The following is a 21,565-nucleotide window of genomic DNA, read 5'->3' on the forward strand; positions in this document are numbered from 1 at the left end:
GTGGCTCATAACTCTCCTGTTTATCAGCTCACAAAAAAAAAAAAAAAAAGAGGAATGGTTTTGCCTCCCACCTGTTACCAGATCCCTACTCCTCCCCAAGTTGGTTCAGTTCTTGTCTAACTTGAAAGAGCACATAGTTTGGACCTATTAAACAAGCCTTTTACCTTTACGTAAGCTTTTGTCCTGAGAAAGCAGTTTAAACAGCCTCCCAGCTTTTCTTCTAGACCTTACCAGTTCAGATACTGTAAGACCTGGGGTCTCACAGCTCAGGAGTTCAAGATCGCGCCCTTCCCAGAAACTCCCCCAGACCAAGACTCGTTGCAAAAGCAAGAGGTTTATTAACCATTGCGCAATGGGGTCACCCCTGCTGGTCAGCAAAGAGTGGCACCGGGAGACAAAGGCCTTTAGGTTTTTAAAAGAAAAATTTCGGGAGATTTGAAGTTGCAGTCTTGGCAATTTAGGATTAGATGAGGAAGCTATAAAGTAAGATAATTGGTTAGTCTTAGGTGCTCAAGCCTGGCCAGTCCTGCCAAGTGTGGATGCAGCTGCAATTGAAGGTGGGGGTGGTTAGCTCATCCTTGAAGATTAGGGGCTACAGACTTTTGGCTGGAGGTCAAAAGCTACTCAGAAGAAGTCTAGGTTTGTTGCTAAGAAATGCTATCTCAAAGACAGGAGGTTTTTTTTTGTTGTTGTTGTTTTTGTTTTTGTTTTTTTTGCTGAGTGAAGGTCATTGCTTGCTTGCCTTTTTTTCTATCTGTCCTCATAGATAGGGTCACATTTTTCCATTCTCTGGAAAGGTACTAAGAGGCTTTAGCTTAACCTGGACCTAAAACTCAAAACTATAGGTTTTAGAAGACATACAGGTTACAAAGTTAGTCTAACCCTTTCAATACTTGAGGCTTCTTAGTCTGTCTTTGGCTCCTGCTTTCAGGGAGAGGTATTTTTTCTGCTTCCTTCACTGGATCCTGACCCCTTCCTCACTCTGGGAAGTTAATGGGTTCACAAACGGTTTTGCTCCTCAGACTGGCAAGAACACCTTCTCACCTTCTCTAAGGGATTTCAATTTCTGCTTTGTCTAGCAAAGTCTGGCTTTGAGAAGCTTTTTTGTTAAAGAGCCACTTTTTCCCCTACCTACAGAAACTGCCTCTCTGGGGTTTGGAGGTAACAATTTTTGTTTTTCTGCAGCCTGCTGGAGACCTTGCTGCTTTGCAGAGTGTCTGTCTACTCACGAATCTGTGAGATCCTAGTTTAGGGATTGCCTTCGCTTTGTTTTTAAGGAACAGAAACAAAAAACTGCTCTATAGTTTTACTTTCTGTGTAAATTCTTGCTAGATTACTGTAAATTCTGCCACATGTTGGAACGCCATATGTTGTGGGTTATGGTATTTATTATTGGCTTATCTTTCAGTTAAATAGTGGTTATTCCTAAACCAGCTCTAGACCCAAATCACCACACAGAAACTAGGATTTATTTAACTAACCTAGAGCACAATGCTGAGAAATAGTTACTCCATCCTAAACCTCCAAGCCGGCATAGTTTTCTTCCATTCAGACTTCTCACATTACAGTTGCTTTTAGTCATATCTTAGGTCCAGTTCATCTCCCTTGTGGTCCCAAGTCCTCTCTTGCCTATCTCTGTTCTCCCCCTCCTCCCACTCCCTGCCTTCTCCTCCCCTCCGGACAAGGATGTCCCCCCTATTCTCTCCATTGCTCAGCATTAACTGTTTGTTTTATTGAAAATACAGAGAACAAATGGTGGCACGTTTACACAAACTTGAGACAAGTGATGCTTAGAATAAACATCACAATGCAATGTCTGGATTGTGTTGTAGGTGGTGGTTAATATTTACTATTGATATATCTTCTGGTAAAACAGCTGTTAGTCCTACACAGCTGTATAACCAAATCACACAGAGACTGAATTTATTTAGTTAACCTAGAACACAATGCTGGGCAATAGTTACTCCCTCTTAAACCTCCAAGTCCTCATAGGTTCCCAACATTTAGATTTTACCTATTATACTTGTTTTTTGTGAAATCTTAGGTCTGGTTCATATTCCACGTCCTCTCCTCCAGCTCTCTCTCCCAGCTCTCCCGCCTTTTTTCCTCCCACTCTTTCCTGTTCTCCAGCTCCTCCCCTCTCCCACCTACTTCCTTCCCTGCAGCAACATTGTGGCTAGTTGCTTTACTTGGAAGTTTACACAAAGATGAGACAGGTGATGCTTAGAATAAGCACCACAATACAGTATCTGGACCGAAACCAGAGCCGGGGAGAGAAATCAGCACTTAAATGAACGAAGGCAAGGTGTATACATTTCAAAAGAACATTATACCAACAGGATTAAAAACAGTGGGGTAGAGAAATCAGCATTTGAATGAACAGGGGTAAATTGTATACATTCCGCAAGAACATTATACCAACAGCATATTCTGCAGGTAATTTTTATAACATGTTCTTCTTTTTCAATTGCTACCTAATCTTCATTAATATTAAATAAGTTACCCATATCTTATATAATATTGCTAATTAATCATGACAGTATGCTTCCTACTCATGATTTTAAAAGGAATGTTAGTGGTTTGCATCATTAAATATTCTGCTGTCTATTGGCCTGGGGAAAATGTTCTGTATGCTTTTGGAAAGTATCTTTTCATTCTCTCTCTCTTTTTTTTTTTAACAAGAAGTAATGGTTTTTAAGTTTTATCAAAAACCTTTCCATACCCATAAATACATTTTCTTTTAAAGTGGGCAATGAGTAGTGTTTTATGACAAGTTTCTTCTACTTAACGTATTTCCAAGCTTCACCCATGATGAAGCTTAAAGCAGTATTCATATTGTTACAACCAAATGATATTTTATTTTATAGATACATCTTATTTATTTCACCATCATTTTATAGAAATCTGTGCTGGGGGATGTTTTGTGCACTGTGCATTCAGATGCTGATTTCCGTGCCCGGGATCTGGTGTAGTCCCACATGGACATTGTCATTTCTATGAAGAATCTCAATGTTGTGTAAACATTGCTCCCCAGTTATCTCAGGTTGGTTAATAAAGAAGCTGAAGAGCCAATGACTGGGCAGAGGAGACAGTAGGCAGGACTTCTCCTCTACCTGAGGCCAGAGGAGGAAGAGGAAGAGAGAAGTCACCAGGAGGACAGAGAGATACAGCAGAAGGTCAAGGCAAGACTGAGATGGCAAGGCACAGGGCATGTGGCTGGGAGTTGCCAGACTGGCACAACTGGGTTAGAATAGATGCGTGTCTGCCCAGGTAGAGAGCTTAAGGCTTGTTGAATAGCTCTAGTAAGTCTCCGTACCATTATGAAGAGCAAAAGCGGACATAGAAAAGCCCCGCCAATACCTAATTCCACAAATCGGTTTTTTTCTACTTTTTGACTTAAACCAGTGATGATAAGTGTTTTGCACACCAGTCATACTGTGATGTGGGGTATTTTAGTTGCTGTAACTGTCAGCTTTTTACTCTGTGTTCTTGGGATCAAAACTATTGCAGATAAATAGGTACATTCACACCTTTCTGGGTTCTTGTCCCAACACTGACCTAAGATATACAGACATACCCTATTCTCTGTCTATCTGTCTATCCATCTCTCACTCTCTGTGTCTCTATCTCTCACTCTATCTATGTCTCTGTCTCTCCATCTCTGTCTCTTGTCTTTCTCTCTCTGTCTCTGTCTTGTCTCTGTCTCTCTGTCTCTCACTCTCTGGCTCTGGCTCTATCTCTCTGTCTCTCTCTGATGAACCTGTTAAGATCACCGTGAAAGCGAGGCAGCCGTGTCTGTGTGTCTTGTATCCCGAGGCTTGTTTGCAGTGTGGATCGCAGGCACCCTTCTCCTAATCCACGTGAGAACGGGAGGCAGAGCCCCAGCTATAAGGTTCAATCAGGGGCAAAAGCAGCTGACACTAAGCTACCAGCTGCCCTGTGTTTCTTCACAAGTCTCACACTGCCAGCAGCTGAGGCCATCACACTCATGAGAATCCAACCAGGCCAACAGGAGAGCGAGGGTGAAGAGTGAGTTCATCAGCAGGAGCCCTGAGTTTCAGGGCTAGCTCACCTACCTGGAACAGAGCCGGCTGAGCGAGTGCTGATGGCCTGGCTCTCCTGGGCAGCAGTGTGTCAGAACAGACACACGCGTTCCCACCTCCAAAATGTTTTCACTTACAGCATTTCTGACACAAAATGTGTGGGCTCCTTCTTCACACCAATCAACTCTCTGACTCTCCTGATACCATCTGTGCCCTGTAAGTCAGTTCTGTCCTAACACTAGCAAAGTGCAGTCAGCACAAACCCCAGAGGTGAAAGCCACAGGCTGCCTAGTCTGCTCCACACCAACTGAAAGTCCAGGCCTGTGCTCGTGACCAGCAAGCTGCAAAGTCAGCGCCCCCAGCTCTGCCTCTGCTCTGTAATTTATTTAAATGGCGCGCACACACATACACACACACACACACACACGGACACACCCTCTTCAGGGTGGACATGGCTCATGTCAGGTATCACGTTATTTATGTCATGAGCAGAGTTGTGTGCAATTTTATTTACCATTTGGTAATGCTTGTCTTCCCCTACCATACACACTCTGGGTTATAATGTGTTGCTCGAACACACACCCAGTTCACCGCAGGGCTTTCTGGAGCCCTCACCTGCCCCTCATTTACAAGCACCAGGGCTGCCCCTGCCCCAGCAGGTGTGCCTGGCTGTGTGCTAGACAACCCGCGCTCTCCTTCCTCCACTGTCATACCTGGTGGGAAATGCAGTGGGAACCACGGAAGTTCTTACTGGTTTTGGTCATTGCTGTAACCAGAGGCGTGATGTGAGAGTGTGAACCGTGACAGCAGCACCACAGGAGCTGCTGGCTCGCGTGTTCACAGATGAGACAGAGAGAGCCGGGGCCAGGCTGGGCCAGGCGCGCGGCTGGCCATGACACCAAAGACCCGCGCCAGCGACCCCTCTTCTCCAGCCAGCCACAGTTCCATCATCCCCCCAAAGAGCATCGCCAACCAAGAACCAAAACCACTCGCATTCGGTTACGACCGGCACGAACTCCATCAGTCAGCCTCGGGGCTGGACAAGAGTGAGCTGTCCACCCCTTCACACCGGAAGACACCCAAAGGCAAAGTCCAAAGGGCTGGTCCGGGCAGACGGTAAATGTCCCAACTCGTGGGATTGTCTACACTTCCCCTGGAGATACCAAAACGTGGACCGCGCCTGGACCCTGAAAGGAGGGGTACACCTCTTCCTGACGCCTCACTGCGCGTCCTGTTAGGAAGGGGCAACCCACCGGTTCCACCAGTCAAAGTTTAAAGCCTTGAAGGTCAGGTCTGAACACACAGCTGTTAGACCTCCGACCATGAAGGTGCTGGAGGCTGGGCAGCGCCCTGTCTGGACAGCAGGCCTTGCCACCCACCATGGCTGAGGCAGGGCTTGAGGTCCGACGCCCCTGGAAGACAGGACCCGCGGCCCAGCAGGAAGGATTCTCCTAGTTCTGTGCAGACGTGCTGTGTTCCGGTGTTCTCCTTCCTGTTAGCACCGGGGCCGTGAAATCGGCGGGTTCCCGAAGCGAGCTGGCGCGGCCCGGTGTTGCGTAACCGGCTGGAGGTTGGTCCCCGGGGAGCCCGGGCGAGCCTGCAGCCAGGCCGGCGCGAGGCCGCCTTGCGTCCAGCAGGGGGCGGCAGAGCTTGCCGGCGCCCCTGCGCAGCCTGGCTGCGGGCCTGGAGCCATCTGGCCCCTGTGGGAAGAGAGGAGCCCCCCAGCGTGGCCTTCCTGTCTCCTTTAAGCTGGGACACAGTGTGTCGGCAACTGATGCGTGCTCGCTTTGGTTTTCCACTTTTGCTCTGTTTGTGTGCACTTTTAAAGGAATATTAGTTACGTTCTTGGCCGTAACAGCGCGTTTCATCACAGCATCCCTTCATCATCTTCTGGTCACTGTGCCTTTCCAGATGATGACCATATTACAAGTAGCTGAAGGGGGGAAGGACTTCAGCACAGGGTTGAGGCAAAGCTGGGGTGAAAAAAGAGTGTGATGTTTTCATACTGTTTTTTCCAGCCTTCTGTGCAGACGTGATTTAGTAATCACGTCTACCTACCCGAGGTAGGTCCAGTGCTTTTACACATGCTAGAATCGGAAACGGAAATGACATTGGAAGACTTGAAATGAAAGCAAACATACAGTGTAGTTTTTCCTTTTACAGCTGAGGCAGGACTAGGTGGGAAGTGTCTTGGACTTGCTGGGTCCAAGACTGACAGTTTCTATGTTCCTGCAAGTCTGGGAAACAGCCAGAGAGGACTTCCAGGACGGCCTTCAAATATTTGGAGGGCCAATATTTGGGGAAACCTGAGCAAATTTGTGTGGCCTTGTACTGAAGGGGGGCATAAGCTGGGCGTGAGAGGAGAGTTCTCCTTCCTGGAACAGGAACTATGCGTGGAGGCCTTACCTCAGCCGAGCAGCCTTCTTCCTACTTCCTACCAGTTCAAGCCGGTGTGCCTCAACTAAATACTTCTTCCCTCCAATTCATATTACTTCTAAGAGAGAGATGCAGTTTTGAAAGCCCGCTGGGTGTGCTGTCTCTCAGTCTCTCTGTCTCTGTGTGTGTGGTGTGAACTGTGAAATGTTAGGTACTACAAATCTTATTCACAGCTTTGAACAGCAGAGGTCCAGAGTGAGGCGGTCTGCCCCGAGGGGTAAGCCTCCTCACAGTTTGAGGGCAGTGTGAATGGAGATGGCGAGTGCATCTCAAGGGCCTGAGAGACACCTGTGTTAGAGCACAGCGTGTGATGGGAATAGGGACGGGAGAGCAAACTTCAAACCAGGATCCAGAAAATCTGTCGGTTCTTATTCATCACGTCGGCATTAAGAGCAGAGTCCCCTGCCTGGACCCTTAAAACAAATGCTGGGTGACTCTGGTGTTAGGAGTCTGAAGGAAACCCTAGACTGCTCAGGTCAGTCCGAGCACTGGGGAGGCAGGCTGTTTACCGTTCCTCATCCCTCAGCTGCAATTAGCAGTGAGTGGAAGCAGTGAGGAGATCACAACATCATCATGACCAGTGGCCCCTGAAGCAGCACTTGTGAGCACCATGTTATTAGGCAGGAAGGCAGGAGGCAGGAGGCAGGAGACAGGCGCCAGATCAGGCAGGCTGAGGCCCTGCGTGCCTTGGGGTCCTTCCTATGCAGGACAGCAGGGAGGCCAGCATGGGCTGTGCACTCTGTGGATGTCTGAGAAGATGCAAGCTCAGCCAGGGGCCTTCTCCTCCATCCTCCCTTCCCTCCACCTCCCCTACAGAGTCTCAGGTAGATAACATCTCAGATCCTTGAGTCTAGTCTAATGCAGACCTTCGGCCTGCCCTGGATGGCATGTCTTAAGTGGTGTTAATTACAGAAAGAGCATAACAGACAGTAACCCACTGTGTCAGGCCTGCCTCAGCGAACAGTCTTCAGCCCGACAGTGTTTCAGTGTTAGGTTTGCCTGGCGCTGCACAACCAGTAACCCTCGGCACCGCCATGGCTCCAGGTGTGAGCAGCCTTTATGGCGTCCTGTTCCTGAGGGTAGATGGCTGAGCAGCAGCACAGACAGGCAAACCACAGTGAGGAGTGTGGAAAGGGGACTTTAGCCCACTTTGCTTCACGTGGTCTTGGTTGAACTGACTCATTTATCTTGAGCCATGTGTTTCCCACCCGGATTCTGCCCATGTCATGGCACGGCAGTGGTCTCCCCTACATGACCACATCCCACCGCCCATGTCTGGTTTCACAGTGCTCGGGAACGCCTCCAAATTTCACAAGTTCCAAAACCAGGCGCCTCCAGGACTAGACTCCGTCCTGTCGGTTCTGCCGCCTGTGGTTTGTTTCTCATGAATGAATGAATGAATGAATGAATGAATGAACGAATCCTTTAGAGAGAAATTGAATTGTATCTTGGAAATACATACAAAGATCATCTTTCCATCTCTGAGTTTCTACCTGAGGAACAGATACTCAACTTTCGTTAGCTTCTGGGCAGTCTACACTGTTTCATTTCTTCCCTTTTCCCTCCAATTTCCAGGTGACATTTTGCTTCTTTGTGATGTACTATCAAAAGAAATCCACTTGAAATGGAGCTGCCTGCCTAGCCCAGCCTTGGTCCCACTGGCTGGCCAGCCCTTGAGTCATCACTCGCCTGTGTGAACCTCAGGTTCCTTACCCATGAACAGAGAGCCGGCCGTGCTCCCCAGGGCCCTGTGATGATGTCATAAGAGCTCAGGAAGAGGTTCCACCCCTACACTTAGCCCTCTACTGCCATTCCCATTCCAGTCTCTAATATCCCCTTTTTTAAAAACTCCCCAAAACCGGCACTTTAAGAACTGTTACTGTTAAAATGAGTGCTTGCCTTTTAAAAACCTCCAAGTTGCTAAGCAGTACCTGCTCTCCCCACCCCACGGGTGCAGCCTGGTTGCCATAGCATCATTTGAGCATGGTAACAAGAAGCAAAGAGCAATCGTTTCTCACTAAATTGGGCTGGGCACACAGATAAACATGTTGAGATGTTGCTGTACAACTGTCTCAAGGCAGAGGGGGCCTGCTGCACAGCAGCACAACTTGGGGCCTTTTCATCAGTTCCTCCCCTGCCTTCCCACCTGCCTGTGGCTCCTCTCACCTGTGGCTCATCCACAGGTCCCTGCTACGACACCTCCTAAAAAGGCTTCTTGAAGGCTGCTGCTGCTGCTGCTGCTTCGACTCCAATATTTGTAGCTATTTAGGATTAAGCGCAGACTGGAATCCTTCTCCATCAGCGACTAAATATAGTGCACTGTGATTCAGGCCTGTGACTGAAGGCCCGCACGTCACAGCATGTTTGGGAAGATAACAGACGTCATCAGAGTGACATCACAGGACACAGCCTTAAAAATAGAAAGGACGGAAAGAGAGGAGTTATACAACCTGTTTGTTCCCCAACGTGTTAGAGAAGGATAAATCTCAGGCCCAACTCTTCAGCTTCAAGGTCTGCGGACAGCCTGTGGCCCACCCATATATTAACAGACAGAGATGCTGCAGTGGGACCTGCCTTTCTCCTTGTCCCGCGTGGTCCAATATGGCCCAGGTTCCGTGTCAGGAGCTCAGGTATCGCTCCTCTTACTGCTAAACCATGACAGTAATGCTTAGTTGATAGTGGCCTCCTGCTTCTTGGTGACTCTGGAACAAACTGTGGGACCCTCCAGGGTTTCCAGGATTTAGGCTCAAGCAGTGGAGACCAAACTGGCAGGGGTTGCCAGGCATGTGCCCACCTGTGAGAGCAGGACTTCTTCCAGCTGCTGAGTGGTTGGGTTGTGTCCCTCCTTACGGTTTTGAAATGCCCTCTTGAAACAGCTCCCAGACTCAGAATGTGTCTCTGAACACGAACATGAGTAGCCAGTTGGCTTCCAGATCAAGCCATCAGCTGAGCACGTTGCCCTCGGCCGTTGGGGAGACATTCCTTTGAGCTTGAATCGCAGGATGAGACAGACTTGCACTGTCAAAGCACTCATGCTTCGCTGCCCTGGGACAATGACACGCCGTCGCCAGACAGCTGCTTAAAATAGGAAGTGCACGCTGCGGCTCGGCAGAGCTGATCCCCTGAGCCAACCCTTACATCTTAAACACACATGGCTTTAGAGGGACTTACAGAGAGGGCTTTATCCGACAAAGGCAGGGTTGCCCCGGACGCCTTCAAACAAACCAACTTCTCCTTCCAAGTGGCATAAAATACTTTTCCTTTCTTTGCCTTCAGTTGTCCTTCCAAGCCAGTTTTTTTTTCTTGATAGAAGTTCATTACAGAGAGATTATTTCATAAAGATAATTTCTTTAATGTACATCAAGTGCTGTGGCCATATTCACCTCCCACACACACAGGTTCGCTTTACTCTCTGAGTGTCCATTCTGCTCTTCTCCTTCCTTTTGATTTCACACATACGGCTTTGTTTTTTTTTTATTCATGTGCCCAAAGATGTGCACATGAGTAAAAACGCATGCTGTTTGTCTTTCTAACTTATTTCACCTCATTTGGTGATCTCCAGTTGCATCCTCTTCCTAACAAGTAAAACAATTCTGTTCCTCTTTGTGGATGACTAGTTTCATTATGTTCATACGCCACATTTTCTCTTTTAACTTTTTAATTTGTTCATTTTACATCCAGATGGTAGGCCCCTCTCTCATCTCCAGGTCACACTCTCCCTCTCCCAGTCCTCAAAAGGGGGAGCCCTCCTCCCTTGCCAACTGACCCTAGACTATCAAGTCCCTTCAGAGACCTGCTGCATGTTCTTCCTCTGTGGCCTGGCAAGGCCCCCTCACCAGGGAGAAGTGATCAAAGAGATGGCCACTGAGTCCATGTCAGAGACAGCCCCTGCTCCCCTTACTAGGGAACCCACTTGGAGACTGAGCTGCCATGGGCTACATCTGAGCAGGGGCTCTAGGTCCTCTCCATGCATGGTCCTTGGTTGGTGCATCACCCTCTGGAGGCCTTCCTGGGCCTGGATTTGTTATCTTTTTGGGTCTCCTTGTAGAACTGTGCCTCCTTGTCCTTCTGTCTCTCTACTCTTCCATAAGACTTCCTGCACTCTGCCCAAAGTTTGGCTGTGAGTCTCAACATCTGCTTTAATCCCCTGCTAGGTGGAGTCTTTCAGGGGACAACTAATGGTAGGCCATCATTTGTTGATGGCTGCTTCTCTTTCGTCTGTAGCTTGGCTATTCTGAATAGCACAGAATACAGGAATGTGCAAATATGTGTGTTGTATGTTGACTTACAATTCTTCAAGCATATAACCTAGACTTGGTGTAGTTGAGCCGTATGCTGGTTCTATTTTTAGTTTGTTGAACAATCTCCCTACTGATATACATAGTGGATATACCAATTTATACTCCGTAATCTGTCTCACAGCTTTTGCTCTCCTACCTTCTAATCAGAAGTCACATCAGGGTTAATAATGTATCTTTTCAGAAGAATCCTAGAATCCAGGGAGGGAGGCAGAAGAGACTTCTCAGCCTTTGTGTTTCTCAGAAGCGTCCTCAGACATCCCAGGTAGAAGGTGTGCAATCTGAGAAAGAGCTTCCGACACGCCACTACTACCCAGCCCAGGGTTCAGAGACCCTCACTTGGCGGTGCTCAGGGAGTGCATCCCAGAACCCAGCTGTCTTATGTCTGAGCTCTACAGGCAATAGAGGTTAAACTGTCAAAACGCCCTGTAAACTAGTCCTCTGAGGCCCAGCCTTCTGGATCTCATCCTTTATTTGAAGTCCCCAGTCAGGGGTAAACAGTGTCTAGCTTGTGGTCATATCCCTGAAGGTTCCTACTCGACTTCTGAGCAGTGCCTCCCATGTGGTCCTATGAACATAGCTCAGCAGTGACTACATACAGATGTTTTGTTTTGTTTTTCCATGGATCCTTTCCCTGTTTTCCAAATTCTACAGAGTTCTACCCAGTCACTTATTTGACCCTTCCTGTGCTCACAAATTCATCAGCCAGAATTTGGAAGGCTGTGCCTGCTCTGCTGGCCAAATTATCTTTCAGTCAAATTCCAGGAGAATACTGATAAATATTTAATAATATACTTTGTAGGGAAAAAAAAAAATAACAAAAGCAAAACCAAAAAACCACCCTGATTTGTGACATCTGTCAGTTTTGACAGTGTAAACATTCCCTCTGTGGCCAGTTTCAACCTCCTATGAAGTCACTGAGTGGGAAATTGGGAAGGAACGACACCACTGATTCCTGCCTCTCCTACATTAGTGACCCCTCTGGGGGAAATGAGTGCTGATCATTTTCTTGCTCATTTCTCTGTCCTGTTTCCTCAAACAGATAATTCCTGAGGTGTTCCAGTCCTTTAATGCAACCTTTGTTGGCCAAAGGTCTTGATTCTTGTCTAAGTAAATAATGCACCAACAAGAGGAGGCGATGCCCCCAGCATCCCCCTGATCTCTGTGCACTACTGATTCAGGATTTACTTCAGCATTCTTTGATCATTCCTGGAAGCTGCATGGTATAGTTCTTCTCACAGGACTGTTTTCTCAAACGTTTTGGGAAAGGTTGAGATGAGCAACATTTTCATCCACTCAAGAGGCAGGCTTTTAGCTGGGCTTCTCAGCAACTCCATTAACGTGGAGATAATGGCCCACATGTACTTGGGTGCCGGCCTCTGCAGCCACACAGCAGTGTGAGCCCTTGCTCCTTCAGGATCCTTTATATAAGTGTCTCTCTACAGCTCTGATGTTCTCTGGCTTCAGCTGTCTACACAGATCTAAGCGATGAGTCACCCGTTCTCCGGCTGCAGGTCTTCAGTCCTGCTTGGCTCAGCCAATAACTTTCCCTGTCCCTTGTTTTCTCTCTGTGCTTGGAGGAATATTAGTCTGTCTTAGTTCAGAGAGCCCTAAAAGAGTCTTTTGTACATTTCCTCTCCAAGAACGTGCTTCCATTTTTTTAAAACTGTTCTATAATGTAAATCATGGCTTAATGGAAATGTACCACTCAATCTTAATGGGTTCCTGATTTCATCAATGAGTTCCTTTCATTTTGATGGAAGAAATAGGCTTAGAGTTTCCTGAGGTTTCAACAATCAAGTTGTTAAAGAAATAAAAAAAAAAAACGATAAATCAGTAAGGGAGCCTTCATCTTGTAAGACGTAAGTCATAGCAAGTTCTCCAGATTCTTGGATAGCTTGAGTCTCTCTGACCATCAGCTCTTTGTGTGGGACCCAGTGGTTCTTCTAGCTGGATTCCTCGTGGGCACTATGGTCTATTGTGTGGCTCTTTCCTCAGAACTGAAACATGCCCTCCTGTAGCCGTGAGGGAGGACAGGGGCTCTTAAGACTCCCAGCAAAACCTGCAAGGCACAACGAACCCATGAGCCTTAGCAGGTCCAGGAAGCCCAGCAGGACGCAGAGACGTGGCCCTGCTCTCATTTCCATTATGTTGCTGTAATAAACGCCATGACCAAAAGCAGCTCGGGGGAGGGAAGTGTTTGCCTCAACTTCCCTGTTCAGGTAGAAGGAAGTCAGTGCAGGAACTTGAGGCAGGAATCTAGAGCAAAAACCAGGGAGGAGCACTGCAGGCCACGGTAACCTCTTCCTCGTTCTCGGCGCTATCTTATACAGACCAGGACCATCTGCCAGAGAATGTCACCGCCCTCAGGGGACTGTGCCCTCTGACAGCAATTCACAGCAATCCACAGTCAAGCTTCCTCACAGGCATGGCCACCGGCCAATCTGATCTGTCCCCAGTGGTGTCTCCCCGAGAGGACTCCGGGCTCTGTCGGGTGGACAGCGGAAGTCTTCATCAGCAGGCCCTGTTCCAGGTTGTGTGAGCAATGAGCAGTTGCTGGGGAAGATGAGACTCTTTGAGTGGGGCAGGCAGTCCACAGATGCAGCTCTGGTAGGTCATTTTGGGGACACAGCGGCTGCTGTTAAGCCGCTCGTTTTCTTTCAAGCCACCCCTTGCCCATGTTTCTGTATGGAACCCTAACAAAGCCCTTGGTTTGTCAGGCTATCACTGGCACACCATCTGGGATGATATTTGTTGACATCTCCACAGGGAAAGGCACGTAGCAGGCAGTGGGCTCTGAGCACAGAGCGGCGGCGCGCTGCCGTGGGTAAGCGCCCTGTCGGTCTTGAGGGTAAAAAGTCACGGGCTTAGTCACCCTGCAGGCGGGCAGGCCGCACTAAAGTCTGAGGGGCGCTAACTTAAAGCTAGCAGTCTCAAGGTGCTCCGCGTTGGATTTCAGGCATCCAGCTCCGTTGGGGAGTAAGACGGGAAACGCTTTTTGGAGATGTTGGTCCTATTGGCGGCTGCAAACTCACACGTGTTCTTACTTCCCTTAGCGTGTGAAGGCCTCCTGGGGTCAGCAGGAATGGGGCCCACCACCCTCACCTTCATCTTCATCCCTGACGTCTGTAGCCACACATCCTAACACTGAACGCATCCAGAACATGCTCATGCTCCGGCTTGTTCTGCCTGTCTCAGGTCAGGACGCCAGCTCACAAGGATGCCCACGTGACAGGTTGTGGAGGCCTGCTTGCTCCAGCCTTCTGCCTCCCAGTCACTTCAAGCCCCATCTACTTCCTGTTTAACCCCTCCCACAGCTCTGCCTTGTAAGTGCAATTCCAACACGCTTGTCCAGATTCTATTTTCATTTTCCTAGTCTGGGAGAATGCTTGAGTCACAGAACACTGTCAGCCCAAGAGGGACGGGGTGCTATAGCTCTTTCTTCGGATTGTCTTTGCCCCACGGTACTTTCATTTTCTAGGTGTGTCTGACTGAGAGTTTTAAAACGAAGAGGCTCCTGGCACACTCAGAGGTTGTAACATTCCAGTCAGTCTGCCTGTCTGCCAGTCCCTCCGTCCACCACATGTGCTACAGCTACAAACCCCTCAGACTTGGCTTCCCCACACCCATTCCGACCGCGCAGCCTCATCAAGCTCCCTTCCCGCTCTGGCCCTCACCTTCCCCGACATCACCCTATAATTGATGCCTTTCACTGAGGCCCCGCGGCCACGTGTCCCCTCTGACTCACGCGGGCTGCAACATCTGGAAACGAAATTTCCCAGAAACCCTGCCAGAGTTCCCGCTTAGATTCTGCCGGCGAGAAGCCCCCGGGGAGAGCTGGAGGTAGAGGAGGAGACAGACAGCTCATTGTTCCTGCGGCTGAGGGCGCGGCTGCTGCTTCTGGGACTGGGCCTCCTCCGGCCGCGCCAGCACCCAGACCCCTGCTGTCCCGCCCCGCCCCGTCTGCTCTCCCAACTTCGCTTGTTAATTATTACTTTGAATTTCATAAATCAACAGGTCCTATCTGTAAGCTGCCCCGAGTTTAAAATGCAGCCCTCACCCTCACGGGCCTGTGTTTCCAGCTCCTCTGTTCCGGCGGCGGCGATCTGGAGAGTCTTGCCCAGGTTCAGGCTCTCGGGACTCCGTTTCCAGCAGGTGGCGCTGTCCCGGGGGCCGCGGGGCGTTCGCGAGCTGGGGCCGCCGCGGTGATCTGGGCTGCGGCTCTCTGCTCTCCCTGTGCTGGGCTGAAGCCCCGAGGCCAGCCTTCCCTCCAGGGCCTTCCGCCAGGCATGTGGTCAGCGGTGCAAATCAACGCACACCTGGGACTGGCAGGTCCTGAACTCTTGGCGCTCAGTAATTTCTGCTGGAAATTTTGCCATTTTACCGAGTCAGGTACATGGTGACTAGGAAATGAGCTGAAGCTGGACACGGCCTGCCGGCCGCCTCCCCAGCCCTACAGAGCTGTCCGTGCTTCTGATCCTGAGGTGGATTTTGAATCTTTTCAAGACGTAGATCCTAGTGGTGGAACATAGCCCGCTTGGCTGAGACACAGAGCCTTTCCGAAGTTCCCCTGGCTGGCCGGCTCTCAGCCTTTGACCCCCTGCCCCCTGAGGTGGTGCTGTAAGCTGGGCCTTCTGCTGGAAATCTCCGACACTCACTACCGCCTGGGAACTGCAGTTCTTCGCTTACCTTCAGCCCCAACCAACAGCAGCCACTAAACGCTTATCCCATATTCCCAGTTGAAGTGTAATCGAAGTGTGGGACACACCCTGGTTTTGCCTCATTGTCTCAGCTCTTCCTACCTCTTTTCTTTTACTTCCGGTCTGAACTTGACACGCCAGCATGTGCCCCTCCGTGTAGCCAGCTTGCCAGCACATTAAGCCAGTAAATGCCATTTCAACTTGCTGAAGCGCTTCTCCGTTCTATCACTTCACCCCTGGTCCTTGTACCGGCTCCCTCCCTGAGAGGCAAGGTCACAAGCGCACAGGCTGCGTCATGTAAGCCAGAAGCCTGACGCTGGTCTAAAGCAATCAGTGGCAGACCTCCAGATTCCTGACATTGCCCGCCCGTGGCCTGTGACACACTGAACTGTGGTCACTTCCCTCTCTCCTCACTCGCAGCATTCTTAAGAGTTTGTTTACTGCTGAAGCTCTCCCTCGTGTGTGAGGAAGGCTGACCCTCTCACACCTATGCCCCATTCACCTTCCCCTCAGAGCGCCTCTGCGAGGCTGAAAGAATCCTTTCTTTCCTCTGGCTCACTCTCTGCTCTTCCTCTTTGGAAAACTTTCATAGCCACGTGCACCTCCCAGAGCACAGACCCTTCTTTAAGAGGTGAGTGACGGGAAGCAGATCCCGGCACTATGTGCAACAGTGTTACAAGTCCATGTAATCACTTAATGCCAGGCTGTGTTTCAGGCACAGAGCAGGGAAATCGGCCATTATGGAGCCCGCACAGCCCCCGTGTCCACATTCAAAGTGGACCACAGAAATCAAACCAAAATAGCACAGCAACAATGTTTGCTTTTTACTGGCCTCTCCTCTCAATATTTAAGTGGAAATAATTTCTGCTAAAAAAAAGATATGGACACACTACCTGTCCTCCTTGGAAATAGTTCTGAAGAGAGTCCGCCCACCTATCACATTGTCCTGCAGGCTGAGCCATGAGTGCTATGATGCCACAAAAGGCAAATTCGGGAGCGTTTACTCCTAGGCACCCTGGCTGGACAGATCGGCCTCTCAAGTCTGTCGTGTTTTGTCTTGTAATAGTGATGTGTCCTCTCGTCTCCACAATGGGCACGGAACCCCACTCCATCTTCACTGTCTGACTTCATCTTTTTTTTTTTTTTTTTACCTCTTTTTTACCATCAAGACTTGCTTTAATCAGTTCCCAAAATCCAATTGCCTGCTCTCAGATAACGGTTTCCATGACAACTCCCTTGCGTGGTACCGTTGACTCCATCACTCCATTTCAACTCTCTCTTGTGGAACAGAGATCTACTCTCCATGTTGGGCCTAAGCATTTCTGGTTCTGTTTCCAGCTTCTTTGTTCTTATATCATGTTGACTTTGATCCCAGCCTCTCTGGCCCTCAATTTTCATTTTTAGTTTCAATTGTTAAGCGAGCCAAATAGAATCAGAACCAAAGCCACAGTTTTAAGTCCTCCACTATTATGGAGTCCTGGGTCAGACCAAGAGTCTCCTTTCTTGCAGAAGCAATGGTCATTCATATTCTTGGCTGGAGAAAAAGGTCTGTATAATAAGGAAAGAAAATCAACTCTCCTTTAAAGTATGTATACATGGGCCACATTTTGAAATGATTCTACAACAATTGAAACCTCATTTAATCATTATTTTTCATTTAATCATTTTTTTCAGGTACATTTCTCTGACGGGGAATATCTACCAGTCACTCCTTAATATAAAAGGACTGACTGTCAGAATGGCAAATTGACAGTCCTGAGTAAAGGCAGGAGAGTGGGGACAGACGTCACCGTCAAATCCGAGACTGAGGAGCAAAAGGACATAGGGAGGTCAGATGCTGACGGTCAAGGAGAAAGAGAGGGTAAACCACAGGGCTTCCTTACTCCCTGCAGCATCTGCTTCTGACCGGTACAACCAGGATCCTCTGCCCTTGGCAAAGAGCATCTGTGTGTGTACTTCATGTCACACACACAAAGTACCATTTCCCACAGACTCTGTTCCTCCCACGTCCTCCTCCTCCTTTCTCTCCACTTTCACTTATACATAAAAATGTCACACTGTTAATCATTCCCATAAGGTTCTTTCATTATCTAGAGATAACGAGGTAATGGTATATTCTTTAAAAGGAGAAATATATACAGGTCCTGTGAGGAAGCTGTAAAAGTAACTCTTATTCTCCTGATGTAATTGTTGTCTCAGGGGCTTACTGCCTCTGTCTTCTAACCTAGGCCAAGTCCTGGAAGCTTCTAGCATTGGTACAATCTTATCTAGGCCTAGAATGTTTTCAGTTTCTGAGACTTACTGCTAATTAGCCCACCCTTTCTAGCTCTTTCTGAACTCTGGCTGGCTGGTTCAGCTCCACTGTTCTGGCTCAAACTGCTCTTCAAGCTGACTGATTCAAACTGACTTCTCTCAGCTTCTGACTGAATTGCTCTGCTTGGCCTTGTGCTAACTTTGGCAATGTGCTCGAATCTTCTGACTCCTTCTCATTCTCTGTCTCATTCTGTCTTCACCTGCATCCAGCTTGTTCTCTCTTCAACTTGTCTCTGTTAAATTGTCCTGGTAAAACTGTCTCTGAACTACATGAACTTAACTGCCACCAGCTGAATTGCCATGAATTCAACTTCAATGCCTCTCACCTAACTCCCAACTCTCTAAACTCTCTCCCTTCACTCCTCTTAAGTAGCTTTTCTTTCCCGTGCTGTTCTTGTAAGAGTTGGGCATATCCTATCCTGTCAAATCTTTCTCTGATTTATCATTTTGTCTGTCTCTCAATCACTTGCGATTAGAGGTGTGTACTGAGGGCATGTCTGCATTCTGGCCAAATCACATAGACTTAGATCTTTGGATGTGATCCCTTGCCAGAGCAGCCATGTTGCTGGATTAAAAATTCTTCTATAGGAAGTAACATAAGTAATCATAGAAACAGAGGCGTGTTCTGACTGGGGATACCAGTACATGTAGGAGGTAATATCACACATGGCCCTGAAGAATAAGCAGCCTTTGATGTGGGAAGACAGGAAGAGAGACTGGCAAAGTTTAACACACAGTGCCATATTCAAGGAGACAATGAATTTGACTAAATTCACAGCTTTGAAAGTATTATAGCTGTAGGAACCCCAGAGACCTGCTAGCCAAGGTGACATCTCTTTGGGAGCTTACTAAGAATGTGTCATCTCAGCTCTCCACCCAGACCTGTCTGAAAATGAATATGCTCAAGAAACTATAAAAAGTACTGACTTAAGTCATCATCTGGGATATTTTTAAATTACCTCTATTTCCAAAAACAAAAAGGAACCCCCACCACTGCTTAACCAATACGAAGAAGTCAGCCCTGAAGCCCTGTACACGCAAACAAGAACCAGACTCAGTGCGTGTGTGCGAGCACACAAATGAAACAACAATAAAAGCAAATCTTAATTTAAGAAGGAAAGCATGGGAGGGGCTGGAGGGAGGAAAGTAAAAAGAAAGTGATCTGATCCCATTTCACTTTTTAAAAGCTAGGTGTAGTGCCATGTGCTTTTAATCTCAGCACCCAGGAGGCAGAGGCAGGAGAATTTCTGTGAATTTGAGGCCAGTCTGGTCAACATAGCAAGTTTCAGGCCAGCCAAAGCTACATATTGAGGCCCCACCCCAAATGTGTAAATTTTTAATTAAAAAAACAATAACGAGTTAAGACAGGCCCAGCAAATGGCCTAAGCGGGGTCCAAGAGTCTGCGATCTACATGAGTCACAGGGGACTCTGCTGCTGCTGCTTCAACGCCACATTTTTTCTTAGAAATAATTCATAATTGGAGCCCTAAGATCCACCCCTACTATAATATTTATGGAGGAGAGAGACCAAGTCAACCACTATCTGGGAACTGGGAGAGGAAAGTAGGAAGGGAACAGTGGGGGAGGGGAGGGGGAGGAGGGAGGGGAGAGGGCAGTAAGAACCTTCCCAGAGCTCCAGCAGTACTTCTGATTTCTGAATGCCTGCAGTGGCCTGAGGGGCCTCGAGCAGCACCAGGGCCCTTGCTCTTGCGCTGACCGCCTAGCCCAGAGGCACTGTGGGTAGGAAGTAGTAAGTATTTAAGCTTCCAAGGGGACAGTCTACATCAGAACTGACCCTGATGTCCTGGGCACTTGTAGTAGCTCCTCACAGATGTCAATGTTCTGGCGGGATTCTTCAGTTTCAGTAGTGGGTTCTAGAAAGTACATTCTTTCTCTTGTCCTCTTCTCTTTTTTCGTCCCCCCTTCCTTCCTCCCTTCCTTCTTCATCTCACTTCTCTCTCCTGCTGTCCCTTTTATTCTGACTTTAGTCTACCCTTTAGTCTCAGGTACATTTGCAGTAGCATCTTAGAAAAAGCCACAGAGAAGCTGGTGGTAGCCTTCGGATGCAACCACTGAGCTAACCTAGAGAAAAGCCCCAGGCTGTAGCTCTGGGCAGTTCCTAGCTGGAGGCAAACTGGTGATTGTCCAAAGCCTTCAGGCTGACTCCCAGCTGCGCCTCTGCCTCTGCCCAGGTGCCTTCCCAGCTCTCCTAGTAGTCTTCTGGGCTTATGGAGCTCAGCGACTTGGTTTTCTTTTTCTTTTCAGAAACATCTCTTTATGATAAACAGATTTCCCAAAGAGAGGATAAAAAGCTTTCTGTCATGTCCATTAATCAAAAAGAAGATTGAAAGTTGAAAAGAGGAAAAAGAAAAAGAGAGAAAGAATGAGCCTAGAAACCAAATGGAAAATAGAGGTGACTTGAGTACTCACGGGCCCCGGGTAGCGCCCGAAGCCCTGCCTGTTACTTAAAGGCCTCCTCCCCATTCTTTCTCTCTACATGTGAGGACAGTAAAAGAGCCAGGCAGGAGGACAAAGGGAATTTTTCCCTCAGTTTCTTCCCTAAATTCTGACCGTGCTCTTGGCTAGAGAACTATCCCTGGAGGAGTTAAAAACAGAAAATGTTTCAAGGTTGCAAAGCGAATCTCTTCCCTCATAACCTTGGTTAGATCAACCCTAGGACATCCAAACTATTTCAATTGAAGGGAGATTTCGGAGCAAGGCTGAACTGCCTTGTTATTGAACAAAGAAGAAAACAGTAATTGTTTTGCCAAGCTGTGTTTATATGAACAAAAGCCCCTGGCCTGTAGAAGACTTCCTGCCTGAACCTCTTTGCAGACTATTCAAGAAAGGAACTCACCACTTATCTGCTGGTTTCTGTGTGGCTGGGGATGTTTTCCAAAGGGCTCCAGAAAAGACTTCCAAATGGACGAGCATGCAGGCGCATTCCAAAGCTACAGGAATCCAGGCCAAATGGGATACTTTGTGAAACTCACAAATTTGGGTCACTCTCTCAATTAGTTCAGCTCCTCATCTGTGTGAGTACAGAAACAAAAGCTACTTGGAGCCCTTGCGGCTTGCCAGAGCACCTCAAAATACCCTCCTACAGAGGGAGCACTGCAAATTCAAAACAGACGACCAAAATAAACTCGGCAGGGTGGCGCTCCAGGAGCCTGCCTAGGGAGCGGCCCAGCTGCGCCTGATCCCAGAACTCCATCATTCCGTAATGCCTGATCTCTGCCCCTCCAGTGCAAGCCCGCGCCGGCCCTCCCCGCGCCCCGACTTCGAGGCTCTCCTGGTCTCGCGGCTACTCAGGGTTCTCCTGCTGCGGGTGGAGGGCGTTTCTGTACCCTCACAGCCAGTGACGTGGGAAGGCTGACCTTCTGAAGTCTGAAGCCGGATTCCGACTTTCATCAGGTTGTCATCTAAGGCGGAGGACAAGACCAGTTCTCTTAGAACTGATTCCAGTTTCTGTCTGATTCGCCTCAGCCAGTTCTGCTGCCCAGAGCAAACTTTCATGTTTGTGACCATCAGCAGAGCTCATATGCTGTGCTTCCAAGTGGGCGTTCTGTCGTTCTTTTTTTTTTTTTTCTTCTAATTTGGTTGCACAATACCACTGAGAAGAGCCACTTGTAAATTATATTTAGGTGTGTGTTCCTCCGCCTGTGACAACCGTGACTCACATCCATCTTTCAGCTGTTATGTAACTGTATGCTTACAAGCAGGGCTCCAAGCTTCTGCCTCACAAGGAAGACCCCCCCACCCATCTGTGGACTCC

General features: G+C 48.4%; 1 long non-coding RNA gene across 1 annotated transcript; it reads right to left on the bottom strand.

Annotated features, from left to right (window-relative positions):
* Positions 1-12: 12 nt before the first annotated feature.
* Positions 13-21,234, bottom strand: LOC129679010 (uncharacterized). The gene is made up of 3 exons (XR_008720461.1): positions 21,168-21,234; positions 20,648-20,821; positions 13-27 (listed from the first exon to the last, which is right to left on the bottom strand). It is a non-coding gene; the product is annotated as an uncharacterized LOC129679010 (long non-coding RNA).
* Positions 21,235-21,565: the final 331 nt, after the last annotated feature.

The sequence above is a fragment of the Psammomys obesus genome, unplaced genomic scaffold (assembly GCF_907164565.1).
Source record: "Psammomys obesus unplaced genomic scaffold, mPsaObe1.curated_primary_1811, whole genome shotgun sequence".
Taxonomy (NCBI): Eukaryota; Metazoa; Chordata; class Mammalia; order Rodentia; family Muridae; genus Psammomys; species Psammomys obesus.